The 24,083-nt window shown below is 53.5% G+C and overlaps 1 long non-coding RNA gene across 1 annotated transcript in view; it reads left to right on the forward strand.

Annotated features, from left to right (window-relative positions):
* LOC142051161 (uncharacterized) overlaps positions 1-24,083 on the forward strand; it is an 82,894-nt gene that overhangs the window by 13,087 nt on the left and 45,724 nt on the right. The gene's annotated exons all lie outside the window — the stretch shown is intronic.

Raw genomic sequence — 24,083 nt, forward strand, 5'->3', positions numbered from 1 at the left:
ACCGGGTGGAACTGGCAGGGATTTGGGATGTACCAGGATGTACTGGGATGTACTGGGAGGTAACTGTTATGTACTGGGAAGGAACAGGGAGGGAACTGGGATGTACTGGTAGGGAACTGGGATGTACTGTGAGGGAACTGGGACGTACTGTGAGGAAACTGGGATGTACAGTTATGTACTGGGAGGGAAGTGTTATGTACTGAGGGGAACTGGGACGTACTGGGATGTACTGGGAGGGAACTGTGAAGTACTGGGATGTACTGGGAGTAAACTGGGAGGGAACTGGTATGTAGTAGCATGTACTGGGTGGGAACTGGGATGTACCAGGATGTACTGGGATGTACTAGGAGGGAACTGGGAGGGAACTGGGATGTACTGGGAGGGAACTGGTATGTACTGGGAGGGAACTGGGATGTACTGGGGACATACTGGCAGGGAACTGGGATGTAGTGGGAGGGGATTGGGATGTACTGGGAGGGAACTTGGATGTATTGGGAGGGAAGTGTTATGTACCAAGGGGGAACTGGGACGTACTGGGATGTAGTGGGAGTGAACTGTGAAGTACTGGGATGTACTTAGAGGGAACTGGGATGTACTGGGAGGGAACTTTGAAGTACTGGGATGTACTTAGAGGAAACTGGGAGGCAACTGGGATGTACTGGGACGTACTGGAATGGAACTGGGAGTGAACTGTGTGTGAACTGGGAGGGAACTGTGATGTACTGTGAGGGTACTGGGATGTACTGGGAGGGACTGGGAGGGATCTGGGATGTACTGGGCTGCACTGGTAGGGAACTGGGATGTACTGGGAGGACACTGGAATGTCCCAGTTGACACCCACTTCCCTCCCAGTTTCCTCCCAGTATATCCCAGTTTCCTCCCAGTAAATCCCAGTTCGCTCCCAGTACATCCCAATACATCGCCGTACATTCCAGTTCCGTTCCTGTACATCCCAATACATCCCCGTTCCATGCCAGTACATCCCAGTTTCCTACCAGTTCATCCCCGTACATCCCAATTCCCTCCCGGTTCGCTACCACTTCTTTCCCATTGCCTCCCAATACATCCCAGTTCCGTCCCATTACATCCCAGTACATCCCAGGTCCCTCCCAGTACTGGGAGGGAACTGGGATGTACTGGGAGGCACTACAATGTGCGGGGATGCCCTGGGATGTACTGTGGAGGAACTAGGATGTACAGGCTTGTACTGGGTTGTACCGGGTGGAACTGGCAGGGATTTGTGATGTACCAGGATGTACTGGGAGGTAACTGTTACGTACTGGGAAGGAACAGGGAGGGAACTGGGATGTACTGGTAGGGAACTGGGATGTACTGTGAGGGAACTGGGACGTACTGTGAGGACACTGGGATGTACTGTTATGTACTGGGAGGGAAGTGTTATGTACTGAGGGGAACTGGGACGTACTGGGATGTACTGGGAGGGAACTGTGAAGTACTGGGATGTACTGGGAGTCAACTGGGAGGGAACTGGTATGTAGTAGGATGTACTGGGTGGGAACTGGGATGTACCAGGGTGTACTGGGATGTACTAGGAGGGAACTGGTATGTACTGGGAGGGAACTGGGATGTACTGGGATGTACTGGGAGGGAACTGGTATGTACTGGGAGGGAACTGGGATGTACTGGGGACATACTGGCAGGGAACTGGGATGTACTGGGAGGGGATTGGGATGTACTGGGAGGGAACTTGGATGTATTGGGAGGGAAGTGTTATGTACCAAGGGGGAACTGGGACGTACTGGAATGTAGTGGGAGTGAACTGTGAAGTACTGGGATGTACTTAGAGGGAACTGGGAGGCAACTGGGATGTAGTGGGACGTACTGGAATGGAACTGGGAGTGAACTGTGTGTGAACTGGGAGGGAACTGGGATGTACTGTGAGGGTACTGGGATGTACTGGGAGGGACTGGGAGGGATCTGGGATGTACTGGGCTGCACTGGTAGGGAACTGGGATGTACTGGGAGGACACTGGAATGTCCCAGTTGACACCCACTTCCCTCCCAGTTTCCTCCCAGTATATCCCAGTTTCCTCCCAGTAAATCCCAGTTTCCTCCCAGTAAATCCCAGTTTCCTCCCAGTACATCCCAGTAAATCCCAGTTCGCTCCCAGTACATCCCAATACATCGCCGTACATTCCTGTTCCGTTCCTGTACATCCCAATACATCCCCGTTCCATGCCAGTACATCCCAGTTCCCTACCAGTTCATCCCCGTACATCCCAATTCCCTCCCGGTTCACTACCCCTTCTTTCCCAGTGCCTCCCAATACATCCCAGATCCGTCCCATTACATCCCAGTACATCCCAGGTCCCTCCCAGTACATCCCAGGTCCCTCCCCGTTAATTCTAGGTCCCTCCCAGTACTGGGAGGGACCTGGGATGTACTGGGAGGCACTACAATGTGCGGGGATGCCCTGGGATGTACCGTGGAGGAACTAGGATGTACAGGCTTGTACTGGGTTGTACCGGGTGGAACTGGCAGGGATTTGGGATGTACCAGGATCTACTAGGATGTACTGGGAGGTAACTGTTATGTACTGGGAGTGAACTGGGAGGGAACTGGGATGTACTGGGAGGGAACTGGGACGTACCGTGAGGACACTGGGATGTACTGGTATGTACTGGGAGGGAAGTGTTATGTACTGAGGGGAACTGGGACGTACTGGGATGTACTGGGAGGGAACTGTGAAGTACTGGGATGTACTCGAGTGAACTGGGAGGGAACTGGTATGTAGTGGGATGTACCAGGATGTACTGGGAGGGAACTGGTATGTACTGGGAGGGAACTGGGATGTACTGGGATGTAGTGGGAGGGAACTGGGAGGGAACTGGTATGTACTGGGAGGGAACTGGTATGTACTGGGAGGGAACTGGGATGTACTGGGGCATACTGGCAGGGAACTGGGATGTACTGGGAGGGGATTGGGACGGACTGGGAGGGAACTGGGATGTACTGGGCTGCACTGGTAGGGAACTGGGATGTACTGGGAGGAAACTGGGATGTCCCAGTTGACACCCACTTCCCTCCCAATGCCTCCCAGTATATCCCAGTTTCCTCCCAGTACATCCCAGTAAATCCCAGCTCGCTGCCAGTACATGCCAATACATCGCTGTACATTCCAGTTCTGTTCCTGTACATCCCAATACATCCCCGTTCCATGCCAGTACATCCCAGTTCCCTACCAGTTCATCCCCGTACATCCCAATTCCCTCCCGGTTCACTACCACTTCTTTCCCAGTTCCGTCCCATTACATCCCAGTTCCGTCCCAGGTCCCTCCCAGTACATCCCAGGTCCCTCCCAGTACATCCCAGTTCCCTCCCAGTACATCCCAGTTCCCTCCCAGTACTGGGAGGGACCTGGGATGTACTGGGAGGCACTACAATGTGCGGGGATGCCCTGGGATGTACTGTGGAGGAACTAGGATGTACAGGCTTGTACTCGGTTGTACCGGGTGGAACTGGCAGGGATTTGGGATGTACTGGGATGTACTGGGAGGTAACTGTTGTGTACTGGGAGTGAACTGGGAGAGAACTGGGATGTACTGGTAGGGAACTGGGATGTACTGTGAGGACACTGGGATGTACTGGTATGTACTGGGAGGGAAGTGTTATGTACTGAGGGGAACTGGGACGTACTGGGACGTGCTGGGAGGGAACTATGAAGTATTGGGATGTACTTAGAGGGAACTGGGATGTACTGGGAGGGAACTGGGAGTGAACTGGGAGGGAACTGTGAAGTACTGGGATGTACTGGGAGGGAACTGGGATGTACTGGGTGGAAAGTTGGGAATTGGGATGTACTGGGAGGGAACTGGGATGTACTGGGAGGGAACTGGGATGTAGTGGGACATACTGGGAGGGAACTGGGATGTACTGGGGTGTACTGGGAGGGAACTGTTATGTACCGAGGGGGAACTGGGATGTACTGGGAGTGAACTGTGAAGTACTGGGATGTACTTAGAGGGAAGTGGGAGGGAACTTGGATGTAGTGGGAGGGAACTGGGATTTACTTGGAGGAAAGTGGCATGTACTGGGATGTACTGGAATGGAACTGGGAGTGAACTGTGTGTGAACTGTGAGGGAACTGGGATGTACTGTGAGGGAACTGGGATGTACTGGGACGGACTGGGAGGGAACTGGGATGTACTGGGAGGGATCTGGGATGTACTGGGCTGCACTGGTAGGGAACTGGGATGTACTGGGAGGAAACTGGAATGTCCCAGTTGACACCCACTTCCCTCCCAGTGCCTCCCAGTATATCCCAGTTTCCTCCCAGTACATCCCAGTAAATCCCAGTTTGCTCCCAGTACATGCCAGTACATCGCAGTACATTCCAGTTCTGTTCCTGTACATCCCAATACATCCCCGTTCCATGCCAGTACATCCCAGTTCCCTACCAGTTCATCCCCGTACATCCCAATTCCCTCCCGGTTCACTACCACTTCTTTCCCAGTTCCGTCCCATTACATACCAGTTCCGTCCCATTACATCCCAGTTCCGTCCCATTACATCCCAGTTCCGTCCCATTACATCCCAGTACATCCCAGGTCCCTCCCAGTACGTCCCAGTTGCCTCCCAGTACATCCCAGTTCCCTCCCAGTACTGGGAGGGAACTGGGATGTACTGGGAGGCACTACAATGTGCGGGGATGCCCTGGGATGTACTGTGGAGGAACTAGGATGTACAGGCTTTTACTGGGTTGTACCGGGTGGAACTAGCAGGGATTTGGGATGTACCAGGATCTACTGGGATGTACTGGGAGGTAACTGTTATGTACTGGGAAGGAACAGGGAGGGAACTGGGATGTATTGGTAGGGAACTGGGATGTACTGGGAGGGAACTGGGACGTACCGTGAGGACACTGGGATGTACTGGTATGTACTGGGAGGGAAGTGTTATGTACTGAGGGGAACTGGGACGTACTGGGATGTACTGGGAGGGAACTGTGAAGTACTGGGATGTACTGGGAGTGAACTGGGAGGGAACTGGTATGTAGTAGGATGTACTGGGTGGGAACTGGGATGTACTGGGAGGGAACTGGTATGTACTGGGAGGGAACTGGGATGTAGTGGGAGGGAACTGGGATGGAACTGGTATGTACTGGGAGGGAACTGGGATGTACTGGGACATACTGGCAGGGAACTGGGATGTACTGGGAGGGGATTGGGACGGACTGGGAGGGAACTGGGATGTACTGGGCTGCACTGGTAGGGAACTGGGATGTACTGGGAGGAAACTGGAATGTCCCAGTTGACACCCACTTCCCTCCCAATGCCTCCCAGTATATCCCAGTTTCCTCCCAGTATATCCCAGTTTCCTCCCAGTACATCCCAGTAAATCCCAGCTCGCTGCCAGTACATGCCAATACATTGCTGTACATTCCAGTTCTGTTCCTGTACATCCCAATACATCCCCGTTCCATGCCAGTACATCCCAGTTTCCTACCAGTTCATCCCCGTACATCCCAATTCCCTCCCGGTTCACTACCACTTCTTTCCCAGTGCCTCCCAATACATCCCAGTTCCGTCCCATTAGATCCCAGTACATCCCAGTTCCCTCCCAGTACGTCCCAGTTCCCTCCCAGTACATCCCAGGTCCCTCCCAGTACTGGGAGGGATCTGGGATGTACTGGGAGGCACTACAATGTGCGGGGATGCCCTGGGATGTACCGTGGAGGAACTAGGATGTACAGGCTTGCACTGGGTTGTACCGGGTGGACCTGGCAGGGATTTGAAATGTCCTAGGATCTACTGGGATGTACTGGGAGGTAACTGTTATGTACTGGGAGTGAACTGGGAGGGAACTGGGATGTACTGGGAGGGAACTGGGATGTACCGTGAGGACACTGGGATGTACTGGGATGTACTGGGAGGGAAGTGTTATGTACTGAGGGGAACTGGGACGTACTGGGATGTACTGGGATGGAACTGTGAAGTACTGGGATGTACTGGGAGTGAACTGGGAGGGAACTGGTATGTAGTAGGATGTACTGGGTGGGAACTGGGATGTACCAGGATGTACTGGGATGTACTGGGAGGGAACTGGGATGTACTGGGAGGGAACTGGGATGTACTGGGACATACTGGCAGGGAACTGGGATGTACTGGGAGGGGATTGGGACGGACTGGGAGGGAACTGGGATGTACTGGGCTGCACTGGTAGGGAACTGGGATGTACTGGGAGGAAACTGGAATGTCCCAGTTGACACCCACTTCCCTCCCAATGCCTCCCAGTATATCCCAGTTTCCTCCCAGTATATCCCAGTTTCCTCCCAGTACATCCCAGTAAATCCCAGCTCGCTCCCAGTACATCCCAGTACATCGCAGTACATTCCTGTTCCGTTCCTGTACATCCCAATACATCCCCGTTCCATGCCAGTACATCCCAGTTTCCTACCAGTTCATCCCCGTACATCCCAATTCCCTCCCGGTTCACTACCACTTCTTTCCCAGTGCCTCCCAATACATCCCAGTTCCGTCCCATTACATCCCAGTACATCCCAGTTCCCTCCCAGTACATCCCAGGTCCCTCCCAGTACTGGGAGGGAACTGGGATGTACTGGGAGGCACTACAATGTGCGGGGATGCCCTGGGATGTACTGTGGAGGAACTAGGATGTACAGGCTTGTACTGGGTTGTACCGGGTGGAACTGGCAGGGATTTGGGATGTACCAGGATCTACTGGGATGTACTGGGAGGTAACTGTTATGTACTGGGAGTGAACTGGGAGGGAACTGGTACGTACTGGTAGGGAACTGGGATGTACTGTGAGGGAACTGGGACGTACTGTGAGGACACTGGGATGTACTGTTATGTACTGGGAGGGAAGTGTTATGTACTGAGGGGAACTGGGACGTACTGGGATGTACTGCGATGGAACTGTGAAGTACTGGGATGTACTGGGAGTGAACTGGGAGGGAACTGGTATGTAGTAGGATGTACTGGGTGGGAACTGGGATGTACCAGGATGTACTGGGATGTACTGGGAGGGAACTGGGATGTAGTGGGAGGGAACTGGGAGGGAACTGGGATGTACTGGCAGGGAACTGGGATGTACTGGCAGGGAACTGGGATGTACTGGGAGGGGATTGGGATGTACTGGGAGGGAACTTGGATGTATTGGGAGGGAAGTGTTATGTACCAAGGGGGAACTGGGACGTACTGGGATGTAGTGGGAGTGAACTGTGAAGTACTGGGATGTACTGTGAGGGAACTGGGATGTACTGGGGGAGAACTTTAAAGTACTGGGATGTACTGTGAGGGAACTGGGAGGCAACTGGCATGTACTGGGATGTACTGGAATGGAACTGGGAGTGAACTGTTTTTGAACTGGGAGGGAACTGGGGTGTACTGTGAGGGAACTGGGATGTACTGGGATGTACTGGGAGGGACTGGGAGGGATCTGGGATGTACTGGGCTGCACTGGTAGGGAACTGGGATGTACTGGGAGGAAACTGGAATGTCCCAGTTGACACCCACTTCCCTCCCAGGTTCCTCCCAGTATATCCCAGTTTCCTCCCAGTATATCCCTGTTTCCTCCCAGTACATCCCAGTAAATCCCAGTTCGCTCCCAGTACATCCCAATACATCGCCGTACATTCCAGTTCCGTTCCTGTCCATCCCAATACATCCCCGTTCCATGCCAGTACATCCCAGTTTCCTACCAGTTCATCCCCTTACATCCCAATTCCCTCCCAGTTCACTACCACTTCTTTCCCAGTGCCTCCCAATACAACCCAGTTCCGTCCCATTACATCCCAGTACATCCCAGTTCCCTCCCAGTACGTCCCAGTTCCCTCCCAGTACTGGGAGGGAACTGGGATGTACTGGGAGGCACTACAATGTGCGGGGATGCCCTGGGATGTACTGTGGAGGAACTAGGATGTACAGGCCTGTACTGGGTTGTACCGGGTGGAACTGGCAGGGATTTGGGATGTACTGGGATGTACTGGGAGGTATCTGTTATGTACTGGGAGTGAACTGGGAGGGAACTGGGATGTACTGGGACGGACTGGGAGGGAACTGGGACGGACTGGGATGCACTGGTAGGGAACTGGGATGTACTGGGAGGAAACTGGAATGTCCCAGTTGACACCCACTTTCCTCCCAGTTTCCTCCTAGTATATCCCAGTTTCCTCCCAGTACATCCCAGTAAATCCCAGTTTGCTCCCAGTACATCGCAGTACATTCCAGTTCCGTTCCTGTCCATCCCAATACATCCCCGTTCCATGCCAGTACATCCCAGTTTCCTACCAGTTGATCCCCGTACATCCCAATTCCCTCCCGGTTCGCTACCACTTCTTTCCCAGTGCCTCCCAATACATCCCAGTTCCGTCCCATTACATCCCAGTACATCCCAGTTCCCTCCCAGTACATCCCAGGTCCCTCCCAGTACATCCCAGGTCCCTCCCAGTACTGGGAGGGACCTGGGATGTACTGGGAGGCACTACAATGTGCGGGGATGCCCTGGGATGTACTGTGGAGGAACTAGGATGTACAGGCTTGTACTGAGTTGTACCGTGGAGGATCTGGCAGGGATTTGAAATGTACTAGGATCTACTAGGATGTACTGGGAGGTAACTGTTATGTACTGGGAGTGAACTGGGAGGGAACTGGGATGTACTGTGAGGGAACTGGGACGTACTGTGAGGACACTGGGATGTACTGGTATGTACTGGGAGGGAAGTGTTATGTACTGAGGGGAACTGGGACGTACTGGGATGTACTGGGAGGGAACTGTGAAGTACTGGGATGTACTGGGAGTGAACTGGGAGGGAACTGGTATGTAGTAGGATGTACTGGGTGGGAACTGGGATGTACCAGGATGTACTGGGATGTACTGGGAGGGAACTGGTATGTACTGGGAGGGAACTGGGATGTACTGGGATGTAGTGGGAGGGAACTGGGAGGGAACTGGTATGTACTGGGAGGGAACTGGGATGTACTGGGACATACTGGCAGGGAACTGGGATGTACTGGGAGGGGATTGGGACGGACTGGGAGGGAACTGGGATGTACTGGGCTGCACTGGTAGGGAACTGGGATGTACTGGGAGGAAACTGGAATGTCCCAGTTGACACCCACTTCCCTCCCAATGCCTCCCAGTATATCCCAGTTTCCTCCCAGTATATCCCAGTTTCCTCCCAGTACATCCCAGTAAATCCCAGCTCGCTGCCAGTACATGCCAATACATCGCTGTACATTCCAGTTCTGTTCCTGTACATCCCAATACATCCCCGTTCCATGCCAGTACATCCCAGTTCCCTACCAGTTCATCCCCGTACATCCCAATTCCCTCCCGGTTCACTACCACTTCTTTCCCAGTTCCGTCCCATTACATCCCAGTTCCGTCCCATTACATCCCAGTACATCCCAGTTCCCTCCCAGTACATCCCAGTTCCCTCCCAGTACTGTGAGGGAACTGGGATGTACTGTTATGTACTGGGAGGGAAGTGTTATGTACTGAGGGGAACTGGGACGTACTGGGATGTACTGGGAGGGAACTGTGAAGTACTGGGATGTATTGGGAGTGAACTGGGAGGGAACTGGTATGTAGTAGGATGTACTGGGAGGGAACTGGGATTTACTGGGAGGGAACTGGGATGTACTGGGACATACTGGCTGGGAACTGGGATGTACTGGGAGGGGATTGGGACGGACTGGGAGGGAACTGGGATGTACTGGCAGGGATCTGGGATGTACTGGGCTGCACTGGTAGGGAACTGGGATGTACTGGGAGGAAACTGGAATGTCCCAGTTGACACCCACTTCCCTCCCAGTGCCTCCCAGTATATCCCAGTTTCCTCCCAGTACATCCCAGTAAATCCCAGTTTGCTCCCAGTACATCCCAGTACATCGCAGTACATTCCAGTTCCGTTCCTGTACATCCCAATACATCCCCGTTCCATGCCAGTACATCCCAGTTCCCTACCAGTTCATCCCCGTACATCCCAATTCCCTCCCGGTTCACTACCACTTCTTTCCCAGTTCCGTCCCATTACATCCCAGTTCCGTCCCATTACATCCCAGTACATCCCAGTTCCCTCCCAGTACATCCCAGGTCCCTCCCAGTACATCCCAGGTCCCTCCCTTACTGGGAGGGAACTGGGATGTACTGGGAGGCACTACAATGTGCGGGGATGCCCTGGGATGTACTGTGGAGGAACTAGGATGTACAGGCTTGTACTGGGTTGTACCGGGTGGAACTGGCAGGGATTTGGGATGTACCAGGATCTACTGGGATGTACTAGGAGGTAACTGTTATGTACTGGGAAGGAACAGGGAGGGAACTGGGATGTACTGGGAGGGAACTGGGATGTACTGGGAGGGAACTGGGACGTACTGTGAGGACACTGGGATGTACTGGTATGTACTGGGAGGGAAGTGTTATGTACTGAGGGGAACTGGGACGTACTGGGATGTACTGGGAGGGAACTGTGAAGTACTGGGATGTACTGGGAGTGAACTGGGAGGGAACTGGTATGTAGTAGGATGTACTGGGTGGGAACTGGGATGTACCGGGAGGGAACTGGTATGTACTGGGAGGGAACTGGGATGTACTGGGAGGCACTACAATGTGCGGGGATGTCCTGGGATGTACCGTGGAGGAACTAGGATGTACAGGCTTTTACTGGGTTGTACCGGGTGGAACTGGCAGGGATTTGGGATGTACCAGGATCTACTGGGATGTACTGGGATGTACTGGGAGGTAACTGTTGTGTACTGGGAGTGAACTGGGAGGGAGCTGGGATGTACTGGGAGGCACTACAATGTGCGGGGATGCCCTGGGATGTACTGTGGAGGAACTAGGATGTACAGGCTTGTACTCGGTTGTACCGGGTGGAACTGGCAGGGATTTGAAATGTCCTAGTATCTACTAGGATGTACTGGGATGTACTGGGAGGTAACTGTTGTGTACTGGGAGTGAACTGGGAGGGAACTGTGAAGTACTGGGATGTACTCTAGAGGGAACTGGGATGTACTGGGAGGGAACTGGGATGTACTGGGTGGAAAGTGTTGGGAATTGGGATTTACTGGGAGGGAACTGGGATGGACTGGGAGGGAACTGGGATGTAGTGGGACATACTGGGAGGGAACTGGGATGTACTGGGGTGTACTGGGAGGGAACTGTTATGTACCGAGGGGGAACTGGGATGTACTGGGAGTGAACTGTGAAGTACTGGGATGTACTTAGAGGGAAGTGGGAGGGAACTTGCATGTAGTGGGAGGGTACTGGGATTTACTTGGAGGAAAGTGGCATGTACTGGGCTGTACTGGAATGGAACTGTGAGGGAACTGTGTGTGAACTGTGAGGGAACTGGGATGTACTGTGAGGGAACTGGGATGTACTGGGACGTACTGGGACAGACTGGGACGGATCTGGGATGTACTGGGAGAGATCTGGGATGTACTGGGAGGCACTACAATGTGCGGGGATGCCCTGGGATGTACTGTGGAGGAACTAGGATGTACAGGCTTGTACTGGGTTGTACCGGGTGGAACTGGCAGGGATTTGGGATGTACCAGGATCTACTGGGATGTACTGGGAGGTAACTGTTATGTACTGGGAGTGAACTGGGAGGGAACTGGGATGTACTGGTAGGGAACTGGGATGTACTGTGAGGGAACTGGGACGTACTGTGAGGACACTGGGATGTACTGTTATGTACTGGGAGGGAAGTGTTATGTACTGAGGGGAACTGGTGTGTACTGGGATGTACTGGGAGGGAACTGTGAAGTACTGGGATGTACTGGGAGTGAACTGGGAGGGAACTGGTATGTAGTAGGATGTACTGGGTGGGAACTGGGATGTACCAGGATGTACTGGGATGTAGTGGGAGGGAACTGGTATGTACTGGGAGGGAACTGGGAGGGAACTGGGATGTACTGGGAGGGAACTGGGATGTACTGGGACATACTGGCAGGGAACTGGGATGTACTGGGAGGGGATTGGGATGTACTGGGAGGGAACTTGGATGTATTGGGAGGGAAGTGTTATGTACCAAGGGGGAACTGGGACGTACTGGGATGTAGTGGGAGTGAACTGTGAAGTACTGGGATGTACTGTGAGGGAACTGGGATGTACTGGGAGGGAACTTTAAAGTACTGGGATGTACTTAGAGGAAACTGGGAGGCAACTGGCATGTACTGGGATGTACTGGAATGGAACTGGGAGTGAACTGTGTGTGAACTGGGAGGGAACTGGGATGTACTGTGAGGGAACTGGGATGTACTGGGATGTACTGGGAAGGATCTGGGATGTACTGGGCTGCACTGGTAGGGAACTGGGATGTACTGGGAGGAAACTGGAATGTCCCAGTTGACACCCACTTCCCTCCCAGTTTCCTCCCAGTATATCCCAGTTTCCTCCCAGTATATCCCAGTTTCCTCCCAGTACATCCCAGTAAATCCCAGTTCGCTCCCAGTACATCCCAGTACATCGCAGTACATTCCAGTTCTGTTCCTGTACATCCCAATACATCCCCATTCCATGCCAGTACATCCCAGTTCCCTACCAGTTCATCCCCGTACATCCCAATTCCCTCCCGGTTCACTACCACTTCTTTCCCAGTGCCTCCCAATACATCCCAGTTCCGTCCCATTACATCCCAGTACATCCCAGTTCCCTCCCAGTACGTCCCAGTTCCCTCCCAGTACATCCCAGGTCCCTCCCAGTACTGGGAGGGAACTGGGATGTACTGGGAGGCACTACAATGTGCGGGGATGCCCTGGGATGTACTGTGGAGGAACTAGGATGTACAGGCTTGTACTGGGTTGTACCGGGTGGAACTGGCAGGGATTTGGGATGTACCAGGATCTACTGGGATGTACTGGGAGGTAACTGTTATGTACTGGGAGTGAACTGGCAGGGAACTGGGATGTACTGGGAGGGAACTGGGACGTACCGTGAGGACACTGGGATGTACTGGTATGTACTGGGAGGGAAGTGTTATGTACTGAGGGGAACTGGGACGTACTGGGATGTACTGGGAGGGAACTGTGAAGTACTGGGATGTACTGGGAGTGAACTGGGAGGGAACTGGTATGTAGTGGGATGTACCAGGATGTACTGGGAGGGAACTGGTATGTACTGGGAGGGAACTGGGATGTACTGGGATGTAGTGGGAGGGAACTGGGAGGGAACTGGGATGTACTGGGAGGGAACTGGGATGTACTGGGAGGGAACTGGGATGTACTGGGACATACTGGCAGGGAACTGGGATGTACTGGGAGGGGATTGGGACGGACTGGGAGGGAACTGGGATGTACTGGGCTGCACTGGTAGGGAACTGGGATGTACTGGGAGGAAACTGGAATGTCCCAGTTGACACCCACTTCCCTCCCAATGCCTCCCAGTATATCCCAGTTTCCTCCCAGCACATCCCAGTAAATCCCAGCTCGCTGCCAGTACATGCCAATACATCGCCGTACATTCCAGTTCTGTTCCTGTACATCCCAATACATCCCCGTTCCATGCCAGTACATCCCAGTTTCCTACCAGTTCATCCCCGTACATCCCAATTCCCTCCCGGTTCACTACCACTTCTTTCCCAGTTCCGTCCCATTACATCCCAGTTCCGTCCCATTACATCCCAGTACATCCCAGTTCCCTCCCAGTACATCCCAGTTCCCTCCCAGTACTGCGAGGGAGCTGGGATGTACTGGGAGGCACTACAATGTGCGGGGATGTCCTGGGATGTACCGTGGAGGAACTAGGATGTACAGGCTTGTACTGGGTTGTACCAGGTGGAACTGGCAGGGATTTGGGATGTACTGGGATGTACTGGGATGTACTGGGAGGTAACTGTTGTGTACTGGGAGTGAACTGGGAGGGACCTGGGATGTACTGGAAGGCACTACAATGTGCGGGGATGCCCTGGGATGTACCGTGGAGGAACTAGGATGTACAGGCTTGTACTCGGTTGTACCGGGTGGAGCTGGCAGGGATTTGGGATGTACCAGGATCTACTGGGATGTACTGGGATGTACTGGGAGGTAACTGTTGTGTACTGGGAGTGAACTGGGAGGGAACTGTGAAGTACTGGGACGTACTTAGAGGGAACTGGTATGTACTGGGAGGGAACTGGGATGTACTGGGTGGAAAGTGTTGGGAATTGGGATTTACTGGGAGGGAACTGGGATGGACTGGGAGGGAACTGGGATGTAGTGGGACATACTGGGAGGGAACTGGGATGTACTGGGGTGTACTGGGAGGGAATTGTTATGTACCGAGAGGGAACTGGGATGTACTGGGAGTGAACTGTGAAGTACTGGGATGTACTTATCGGGAAGTGGGAGGGAACTTGGATGTAGTGGGAGGGAACTGGGATTTACTTGGAGGAAAGTGGCATGTACTGGGATGTACTGGAATGGAACTGGGAGTGAACTGTGTGTGAACTGTGAGGGAACTGGGATGTACTGTGAGGGAACTGGGATGTACTGGGACGTACTGGGACAGACTGGGAGGGATCTGGGATGTACTGGGAGGGATCTGGGATGTACTGGGAGGCACTACAATGTGCGGGGATGCCCTGGGATGTACTGTGGAGGAACTAGGATGTACAGGCTTGTACTGGGTTGTACCGGGTGGAACTGGCAGGGATTTGGGATGTACTGGGATGTACTGGGAGGTAACTGTTATGTACTGGGAAGGAACAGGGAGGTAACTGGGATGTACTGGTAGGGAACTGGGATGTACTGGGAGGGAACTGGGACGTACTGTGAGGACACTGGGATGTACTGGTATGTACTGGGAGGGAAGTGTTATGTACTGAGGGGAACTGGGACGTACTGGGATGTACTGGGAGGGAACTGTGAAGTACTGGGATGTACTGGGAGTGAACTGGGAGGGAACTGGTATGTAGTAGGATGTACTGGGTGGGAACTGGGATGTACCAGGATGTACTGGGATGTAGTGGGAGGGAACTGGTATGTACTGGGAGGGAACTGGGATGTACTGGGATGTAGTGGGAGGGAACTGGGAGGGAACTGGTATGTACTGGGAGGGAACTGGTATGTACTGGGAGGGAACTGGGAGGGAACTGGGACGTACTGGGAGGGAACTGGGATGTACTGGGAGGGGATTGGAACGGACTGGGAGGGAACTGGGATGTACTGGGCTGCACTGGTAGGGAATTGGGATGTACTGGGAGGAAACTGGAATGTCCCAGTTGACACCCACTTCCCTCCCAATGCCTCCCAGTATATCCCAGTTTCCTCCCAGTATATCCCAGTTTCCTCCCAGTACATCCCAGTAAATCCCAGCTCGCTGCCAGTACATGCCAATACATCGCTGTACATTCCAGTTCTGTTCCTGTACATCCCAATACATCCCCGTTCCATGCCAGTACATCCCAGTTCCCTACCAGTTCATCCCCGTACATCCCAATTCCCTCCCGGTTCACTACCACTTCTTTCCCAGTTCCGTCCCATTACATCCCAGTTCCGTCCCATTACATCCCAGTACATCCCAGTTCCCTCCCAGTACATCCCAGGTCCCTCCCAGTACATCCCAGTTCCCTCCCAGTACTGGGAGGGACCTGGGATGTACTGGGAGGCACTACAATGTGCGGGGATGCCCTGGGATGTACTGTGGAGGAACTAGGATGTACAGGCTTGTACTGGGTTGTACCGGGTGGAACTGGCAGGGATTTGGGATGTACCAGGATATACTGGGATGTACTGGGAGGTAACTGTTATGTACTGGGAAGGAACAGGGAGGGAACTGGGATGTACTGTGAGGGAACTGGGACGTACTGTGAGGACACTGGGATGTACTGGTATGTACTGGGAGGGAAGTGTTATGTACTGAGGGGAACTGGGACGTACTGGGATGTACTGGGAGGGAACTGTGAAGTACTGGGATGTACTGGGAGTGAACTGGGAGGGAACTGGTATGTAGTAGGATGTACTGGGTGGGAACTGGGATGTACCAGGATGTACTGGGATGTACTGGGAGGGAACTGGGATGTACTGGGACATACTGGCAGGGAACTGGGATGTACTGGGAGGGGATTGGGACGGACTGGGAGGGAACTGGGATGTACTGGGCTGCACTGGTAGGGAACTGGGATGTACTGGGAGGAAACTGGAATGTCCCAGTTGACACCCACTTCCCTCCCAATGCCTCCCAGTATATCCCAGTTTCCTCCCAGTATATCCCAGTTTCCTCCCAGTACATCCCAGTAAATCCCAGCTCGCTGCCAGTACATGCCAATACATCGCTGTACATTCCAGTTCTGTTCCTGTACATCCCAATACATCCCCGTTCCATGCCAGTACATCCCAGTTCCCTACCAGTTCATCCCCGTACATCCCAATTCCCTCCCGGTTCACTACCACTTCTTTCCCAGTTCCGTCCCATTACATCCCAGTTCCGTCCCATTACATCCCAGTACATCCCAGTTCCCTCCCAGTACATCCCAGGTCCCTCCCAGTACATCCCAGGTCCCTCCCAGTACTGGGAGGGAACTGGGATGTACTGGGAGGCACTACAATGTGCGGGGATGCCCTGGGATGTACTGTGGAGGAACAAGGATGTACAGGCTTGTACTGGGTTGTACCGGGTGGAACTGGCAGGGATTTGGGATGTACCAGGATCTACTGGGATGTACTGGGAGGTAACTGTTATGTACTGGGAAGGAACAGGGAGGTAACTGGGATGTACTGGTAGGGAACTGGGATGTACTGGGAGGGAACTGGGACGTACTGTGAGGACACTGGGATGTACTGGTATGTACTGGGAGGGAAGTGTTATGTACTGAGGGGAACTGGGACGTACTGGGATGTACTGGGATGGAACTGTGAAGTACTGGGATGTACTGGGAGTGAACTGGGAGGGAACTGGTATGTAGTAGGATGTACTGGGTGGGAACTGGGATGTACCAGGATGTACTGGGATGTACTGGGAGGGAACTGGTATGTACTGGGAGGGAACTGGGATGTACTGGGACATACTGGCAGGGAACTGGGATGTACTGGGAGGGGATTGGGACGGACTGGGAGGGAACTGGGATGTACTGGGCTGCACTGGTAGGGAACTGGGATGTACTGGGAGGAAACTGGAATGTCCCAGTTGACACCCACTTCCCTCCCAATGCCTCCCAGTATATCCCAGTTTCCTCCCAGTATATCCCAGTTTCCTCCCAGTACATCCCAGTAAATCCCAGCTCGCTGCCAGTACATGCCAATACATCGCTGTACATTCCAGTTCTGTTCCTGTACATCCCAATACATCCCCGTTCCATGCCAGTACATCCCAGTTTCCTACCAGTTCATCCCCGTACATCCCAGTTCCCTCCCGGTTCACTACCACTTCTTTCCCAGTGCCTCCCAATACATCCCAGTTCCGTCCCATTACATCCCAGTACGTCCCAGTTCCCTCCCAGTACATCCCAGGTCCCTCCCAGTACTCGGAGGGAACTGGGATGTACTGGGAGGCACTACAATGCGCGGGGATGCCCTGGGATGTACTGTGGAGGAACTAGGATGTACAGGCTTGTACTGGGTTGTACCGGGTGGAACTGGCAGGGATTTGGGATGTACCAGGATCTACTGGGATGTACTGGGATGTACTGGGAGGTAACTGTTGTGTACTGGGAGTGAACTGGGAGAGAACTGGGATGTACTGGGAGGGAACTGGGATGTACTGTGAGGACACTGGGATGTACTGGTATGTACTGGGAGGGAAGTGTTATGTACTGAGGGGAACTGGGACGTACTGGGACGTGCTGGGAGGGAACTATGAAGTATTGGGATGTACTTAGAGGGAACTGGGATGTACTGGGAGGGAACTGGGAGTGAACTGGGAGGGAACTGTGAAGTACTGGGATGTACTGGGAGGGAACTGGGATGTACTGGGAGGGAACTGGGATGTACTGGGTGGAAAGTGTTGGGAATTGGGATTTACTGGGAGGGAACTGGGATGGACTGGGAGGGAACTGGGATGTAGTGGGACATACTGGGAGGGAACTGGGATGTACTGGGGTGTACTGGGAGGGAACTGTTATGTACCGAGGGGGAACTGGGATGTACTGGGAGTGAACTGTGAAGTACTGGGATGTACTTATCGGGAAGTGGGAGGGAACTTGGATGTAGTGGGAGGGAACTGGGATTTACTTGGAGGAAAGTGGCATGTACTGGGATGTACTGGAATGGAACTGGGAGTGAACTGTGTGTGAACTGTGAGGGAACTGGGATGTACTGTGAGGGAACTGGGATGTACTGGGATGTACTGGGACGGACTGGGAGGGAACTGGGATGTACTGGGAGGGATCTGGGATGTACTGGGCTGCACTGGTAGGGAACTGGGATGTACTGGGAGGAAACTGGAATGTCCCAGTTGACACCCACTTCCCTCCCAATGCCTCCCAGTATATCCCAGTTTCCTCCCAGTACATCCCAGTAAATCCCAGTTTGCTCCCAGTACATGCCAGTACATCGCAGTACATTCCAGTTCCGTTCCTGTACATCCCAATACATCCCCGTTCCATGCCAGTACATCCCAGTTCCCTACCAGTTCATCCCCGTACATCCCAATTCCCTCCCGGTTCACTACCACTTCTTTCCCAGTTCCGTCCCATTACATACCAGTTCCGTCCCATTACATCCCAGTTCCGTCCCATTACATCCCAGTACATCCCAGTTCCCTCCCAGTACGTCCCAGTTCCCTCCCAGTACATCCCAGGTCCCTCCCAGTACTGGGAGGGAACTGGGATGTACTGGGAGGCACTACAATGTGCGGGGATGCCCTGGGATGTACTGTGGAGGAACTAGGATGTACAGCCTTGTACTGGGTTGTACCGGGTGGAACTGGCAGGGATTTGGGATGTACCAGGATCTACTGGGATGTACTGGGAGGTAACTGTTATGTACTGGGAAGGAACAGGGAGGGAACTGGGACGTACTGGTAGGGAACTGGGATGTACTGGGAGGGAACTGGGACGTACTGTGAGGACACTGGGATGTACTGTTATGTACTGGGAGGGAAGTGTTATGTACTGAGGGGAACTGGGACATACTGGGATGTACTGGGAGGGAACTGTGAAGTACTGGGATGTACTGGGAGTGAACTGGGAGGGAACTGGTATGTAGTAGGATGTACTGGGTGGGAACTGGGATGTACTGGGAGGGAACTGGGATGTAGTGGGAGGGAACTGGGAGGGAACTGGTATGTACTGGGAGGGAACTGGGATGTACTGGGACATACTGGCAGGGAACTGGGATGTACTGGGAGGGGATTGGGACGGACTGGGAGGGAACTGGGATGTACTGGGCTGCACTGGTAGGGAACTGGGATGTACTGGGAGGAAACTGGAATGTCCCAGTTGACACCCACTTCCCTCCCAGTTTCCTCCCAGTATATCCCAGTTTCCTCCCAGTATATCCCAGTTTCCTCCCAGTACATCCCAGTAAATCCCAGTTCGCTCCCAGTACATCCCAGTACATCGCAGTACATTCCAGTTCCGTTCCTGTCCATCCCAATACATCCCCGTTCCATGCCAGTACATCCCAGTTTCCTACCAGTTCATCCCCGTACATCCCAATTCCCTCCCGGTTCACTACCACTTCTTTCCCAGTGCCTCCCAATACATCCCAGTTCCGTCCCATTACATCCCAGTACATCCCAGTTCCCTCCCAGTACGTCCCAGTTCCCTCCCTGTACTGGGAGGGAGCTGGGATGTACTGGGAGGCACTACAATGTGCGGGGATGTCCTGGGATGTACCGTGGAGGAACTAGGATGTACAGGCTTGTCCTGGGTTGTACCGGGTGGAACTGGCAGGGATTTGGGATGTACCAGGATCTACTGGGATGTACTGGGAGGTAACTGTTATGTACTGGGAGTGAACTGGGAGGGAACTGGGATGTACTGGTAGGGAACTGGGATGTACTGGGAGGGAACTGGGACGTACTGTGAGGACACTGGGATGTACTGGTATGTACTGGGAGGGAAGTGTTATGTACTGAGGGGAACTGGTGCGTACTGGGATGTGCTGGGATGGAACTGTGAAGTACTGGGATGTACTGGGAGTGAACTGGGAGGGAACTGGTATGTAGTAGGATATACTGGGTGGGAACTGGGATGTACCAGGATGTACTGGGATGTACTGGGAGGGAACTGGTATGTACTGGGAGGGAACTGGGATGTAGTGGGAGGGAACTGGGAGGGAACTGGGATGTAGTGGGAGGGAACTGGTATGTACTGGGAGGGAACTGGGATGTACTGGGACATACTGGCAGGGAACTGGGATGTACTGGGAGGGGATTGGGATGTACTGGGAGGGAACTTGGATGTATTGGGAGGGAAGTGTTATGTACCAAGGGGGAACTGGGACGTACTGGGATGTAGTGGGAGTGAACTGTGAAGTACGGGGATGTACTTAGAGGGAACTGGGATGTACTGGGAGGGAACTTTAAAGTACTGGGATGTACTTAGAGGAAACTGGGAGGCAACTGGCATGTACTGGGATGTACTGGAATGGAACTGGGAGTGAACTGTGTGTGAACTGGGAGGGAACTGGGATGTACTGTGAGGGAACTGGGATGTACTGGGATGTACTGGGAGGGACTGGGAGGGATCTGGGATGTACTGGGCTGCACTGGTAGGGAACTGGGATGTACTGGGAGGAAACTGGAATGTCCCAGTTGACACCCGCTTCCCTCCCAATGCCTCCCAGTATATCCCAGTTTCCTCCCAGTATATCCCAGTTTCCTCCCAGTACATCCCAGTAAATCCCAGTTCGCTCCCAGTACATCCCAGTACATCGCAGTACATTCCAGTTCCGTTCCTGTACATCCCAATACATCCCCGTTCCATGCCAGTACATCCCAGTTTCCTACCAGTTCATCCCCGTACATCCCAATTCCCTCCCGGTTCACTACCACTTCTTTCCCAGTGCCTCCCAATACATCCCAGTTCCGTCCCATTACATCCCAGTACATCCCAGTTCCCTCCCAGTACATCCCAGTTCCCTCCCAGTACTGGGAGGGAACTGTTATGTACTGGGAGGTACTACAATGTGCGGGGATGTCCTGGGATGTACCGTGGAGGAACTAGGATGTACAGGCTTGTACTGGGTTGTACCGGGTGGAACTGGCAGGGATTTGGGATGTACTGGGATGTACTGGGAGGTATCTGTTATGTACTGGGAGTGAACTGGGAGAGAACTGGGATGTACTGGGACGGACTGGGAGGGAACTGGGACGGACTGGGATGCACTGGTAGGGAACTGGGATGTACTGGGAGGAAACTGGTATGTCCCAGTTGACACCCACTTTCCTCCCAGTTTCCTCCCAGTATATCCCAGTTTCCTCCCAGTACATCCCAGTAAATCCCAGTTTGCTCCCAGTACATCGCAGTACATTCCAGTTCCGTTCCTGTACATCCCAATACATCCCCGTTCCATGCCAGTACATCCCAGTTTCCTACCAGTTCATCCCCGTACATCCCAATTCCCTCCCGGTTCACTACCACTTCATTCCCAGTGCCTCCCAATACATCCCAGTTCCGTCCCATTACATCCCAGTACATCCCAGGTCCCTCCCAGTACATCCCAGGTCCCTCCCAGTACATCCCAGGTCCCTCCCAGTACTGGGAGGGAACTGGGATGTACTGGGAGGCACTACAATGTGCGGGGATGCCCTGGGATGTACTGTGGAGGAACTAGGATGTACAGGCTTGTACTGGGTTGTACCGGGTGGAACTGGCAGGGATTTGGGATGTACCAGGATCTACTGGGATGTACTGGGATGTACTGGGAGGTAACTGTTATGTACTGGGAGTGAACTGGGAGGGAACTGGGACGTACTGGTAGGGAACTGGGATGTACTGGGAGGGAACTGGGACGTACTGTGAGGACACTGGGATGTACTGTTATGTACTGGGAGGGAAGTGTTATGTACTGAGGGGAACCGGTGCGTACTGGGATGTACTGGGATGGAACTGTGAAGTACTGGGATGTACTGGGAGTGAACTGGGAGGGAACTGGTATGTGGTAGGATGTACTGGGTGGGAACTGGGATGTACCAGGATGTACTGGCATGTACTGGGAGGGAACTGGTATGTACTGGGAGGGAACTGGTATGTACTGGGAGGGAACTGGGATGTACTGGGACATACTGGCAGGGAACTGGGATGTACTGGGAGGGGATTGGGACGGACTGGGAGGGAACTGGGATGTACTGGGCTGCACTGGTAGGGAACTGGGATGTACTGGGAGGAAACTGGAATGTCCCAGTTGACACCCACTTCCCTCCCAATGCCTCCCAGTATATCCCAGTTTCCTCCCAGTATATCCCAGTTTCCTCCCAGTACATCCCAGTAAATCCCAGCTCGCTGCCAGTACATGCCAATACATCGCTGTACATTCCAGTTCTGTTCCTGTACATCCCAATACATCCCCGTTCCATGCCAGTACATCCCAGTTCCCTACCAGTTCATCCCCGTACATCCCAATTCCCTCCCGGTTCACTACCACTTCTTTCCCAGTTCCGTCCCATTACATCCCAGTTCCGTCCCATTACATCCCAGTACATCCCAGTTCCCTCCCAGTACATCCCAGGTCCCTCCCAGTACATCCCAGGTCCCTCCCAGTACTGGGAGGGAACTGGGATGTACTGGGAGGCACTACAATGTGCGGGGATGCCCTGGGATGTACTGTGGAGGAACAAGGATGTACAGGCTTGTACTGGGTTGTACCGGGTGGAACTGGCAGGGATTTGGGATGTACCAGGATCTACTGGGATGTACTGGGAGGTAACTGTTATGTACTGGGAAGGAACAGGGAGGTAACTGGGATGTACTGGTAGGGAACTGGGATGTACTGGGAGGGAACTGGGACGTACTGTGAGGACACTGGGATGTACTGGTATGTACTGGGAGGGAAGTGTTATGTACTGAGGGGAACTGGGACGTACTGGGATGTACTGGGAGGGAACTGTGAAGTACTGGGATGTGCTGGGAGTGAACTGGGAGGGAACTGGTATGTAGTAGGATGTACTGGGTGGGAACTGGGATGTACCAGGATGTACTGGGATGTAGTGGGAGGGAACTGGTATGTACTGGGAGGGAACTGGGATGTACTGGGATGTAGTGGGAGGGAACTGGGAGGGAACTGGGATGTACTGGGAGGGAACTGGTATGTACTGGGAGGGAACTGGGATGTACTGGGACATACTGGCAGGGAACTGGGATGTACTGGGAGGGGATTGGGACGGACTGGGAGGGAACTGGGATGTACTGGGCTGCACTGGTAGGGAACTGGGATGTACTGGGAGGAAACTGGAATGTCCCAGTTGACACCCACTTCCCTCCCAATGCCTCCCAGTATATCCCAGTTTCCTCCCAGTATATCCCAGTTTTTTCCCAGTACATCCCAGTAAATCCCAGCTCGCTGCCAGTACATGCCAATACATCGCTGTACATTCCAGTTCTGTTCCTGTACATCCCAATACATCCCCGTTCCATGCCAGTACATCCCAGTTCCCTACCAGTTCATCCCCGTACATCCCAATTCCCTCCCGGTTCACTACCACTTCTTTCCCAGTTCCGTCCCATTACATCCCAGTTCCGTCCCATTACATCCCAGTACATCCCAGTTCCCTCCCAGTACATCCCAGGTCCCTCCCAGTACATCCCAGGTCCCTCCCAGTACTGGGAGGGAACTGGGATGTACTGGGAGGCACTACAATGTGCGGGGATGCCCTGGGATGTACTGTGGAGGAACTAGGATGTACAGGCTTGTACTGGGTTGTACCGGGTGGAACTGGCAGGGATTTGGGATGTACCAGGATCTACTGGGATGTACTGGGAGGTAACTGTTATGTACTGGGAAGGAACAGGGAGGGAACTGGGATGTACTGGGAGGAAACTGGAATGTCCCAGTTGACACCCACTTCCCTCCCAATGCCTCCCAGTATATCCCAGTTTCCTCCCAGTATATCCCAGTTTCCTCCCAGTACATCCCAGTAAATCCCAGTTCGCTCCCAGTACATCCCAGTACATCCCAGTACATCCCAGTTCCCTCCCAGTACGTCCAAGTTCCCTCCCAGTACGTCCCAGTTCC

This window comes from Phalacrocorax aristotelis, unplaced genomic scaffold, assembly GCF_949628215.1.
Source record: "Phalacrocorax aristotelis unplaced genomic scaffold, bGulAri2.1 scaffold_102, whole genome shotgun sequence".
Taxonomy (NCBI): domain Eukaryota; kingdom Metazoa; phylum Chordata; class Aves; order Suliformes; family Phalacrocoracidae; genus Phalacrocorax; species Phalacrocorax aristotelis.